The following is a 2219-nucleotide window of genomic DNA, read 5'->3' on the forward strand; positions in this document are numbered from 1 at the left end:
TTTAAAAAAATCACTCAGGAAGGGGAATACATAAAGAAGAAAACAACATCAGTATTAGGGGAAGACTCCTCAAAAACCTGCATTATGTGGGTAACACAACCATGCTTGTAGAAAGTGAAGAAAATTTGCAGTACTTACTGTAAATGATCAAATAATGCCACTTTCAATATGGGTTACATCTCAATGTCAAGAAAACAAAAATCCTCAGCATTAGACCAATAGACAATACTATGATAATTGGAGAAAAGATTGAAGTTGTCAATGATCTTGTTTTATTTGGATTTACAGTCAAGACCCACGGTATGACAAATGAAAGCCTGGAATAAGACAAGCATTACAAAGGAATTGGGTTCAGAATAGAGAAGAAAAGGTGCATGAGTGAGTGAATAAAATATTCACTTTATAAACCCTTAAAATGTGGAAAAGATGCATAAACAAGATAATAGAAGTTAAAACAAATTTAGAGAAAAAGAAAATGTGGAATTATTTGCTTGTGATGGATTTGTTATATGTTGTGATTCAGTTAAACTGAAAATTTGCTAGTTTGAGACTTATAGAGTGATGGATGTATTCTTTTTGATATGTACTTGCTATAATAAAGTATTACAATGTGTGATCGTTGTTTTTATTGTGGTTATGTGATGACAAGTCAACTAAGACTCCTAACAATCCTATGAAACTTTTGAGCCCTGCCCTATCCTAAGACAATCTCACTGTCTCTGTTACATCTGGCCCTATTGCTACAGTCACTGTATCTATCCATCTCATCTAAGGTCTTTCTCTCCTACACTGACCCCCTATCCTTCAACTATGTTGTTTTTTTCCAAGGACTGGACTCTCTTGAAAACATGCCGAAAGTACATCAGAAAGAGTTTAAAAATCCTTGCCTTCATGGAGCACCTGACTTCTCCCTCTCTAGGACAAACCTGCTGTTTTCTTGGCAGTCCATGGTATGCTTAAGACATTAGTTCTTTTCCTGTCATACTTAGTTGATTTTCAGCTCTCAGATGCATAGCAAGGAATTGAGAAGATAATGGCCTGGATCAGGAATAACTTAATGTCTTAACTGACATCATAACTATTTAGCACTCTTGAGAGGTCCTTGAAACAGACTTTCCTAAAGCAGCCTATCTTTTCATTTCCTGATTGTTGGTGCCAAGAGTATTGTTTGTGGATCCAAGCAAGCTTGGAATTTTTCAACTGAAGGAACTGAAGGACTAATTCAAACCTCCAGTGGCAATATCTAAAGATTCTATGGGCAGAATTGTAAATGATCCAACAAGCATCAACATAAAATGGAAAGAATAAACAGTCGCTGTACCTTCAAAAAGAAATGGCTGACACAGAAAAATTTCATGAATTAGCGTATGATCATGAAGAAATAGTAATAAACAATGAATTTTGTGTTCGTCTAAAGGAAATGAGAAAAAATAAGTCCTCAAGAATTTGTGGAATATTAGTTGACATATTCCAACAAACAGATGCAGCCCTGAACATCCTCATCAGGATGTGCCAATAAACCTGGAGTGTGTGACTAGATCGTCATTAATTAATGAGTTAAATGAATTAAAAGCAAGCTTATTGGCTGAAAACAGAGAATAGCAGAATAATGTCTATTTAATATTTATTGACTATGCAAAGGTATTTGATTGTGTGGATAATAAGACATTACGGCTAACGTTGAGAAGAATCACAGAACTCTTAATTATGCTCATGGAAAACCTATATCTAGATCAAGAAGCTGTCCATATGGAACAAGGGAACACTGAAGGAAAGGCGTGCATCAGGGTTGTATCCTTTCACCATATATATTTGGTCGGTATGCTTAACAAATCATCCAAGAAGCTAGATTCTATGAAGAATGTAGCATCAGTATAGGAGGAAGACTCACCAACGACTTGTGTTATGCAGATGACACAAACTTGCTTGCTGAAAGTGAGAAAGATCAATGTGGATTAAATCTCAACATGAAGAAGCAAAAATCTTCACCTCTGGACCAACTAGATAATGATGTTGTTGCTGTTGTTATATGCCGACCCTATGTACAACAGCCCTAAAACCTGCTCTATCCTGTGCCAATCGCACTGCCTCTGACACACATATCCTGATTACCCCAGTCACTGAATCAATCCATCTCATAGAGGGTCTTCCCCTCCTGTGCTGTCCCTCCACCCTCCTAAGCATGATGTCCCTCTCCAGGGACTGGTCCCTCCTTACAA

This window comes from Elephantulus edwardii, unplaced genomic scaffold (assembly GCF_000299155.1).
Source record: "Elephantulus edwardii isolate Elephantulus edwardi_28Jun2011 unplaced genomic scaffold, EleEdw1.0 scaffold00293, whole genome shotgun sequence".
In the NCBI taxonomy this organism is placed as follows: domain Eukaryota; kingdom Metazoa; phylum Chordata; class Mammalia; order Macroscelidea; family Macroscelididae; genus Elephantulus; species Elephantulus edwardii.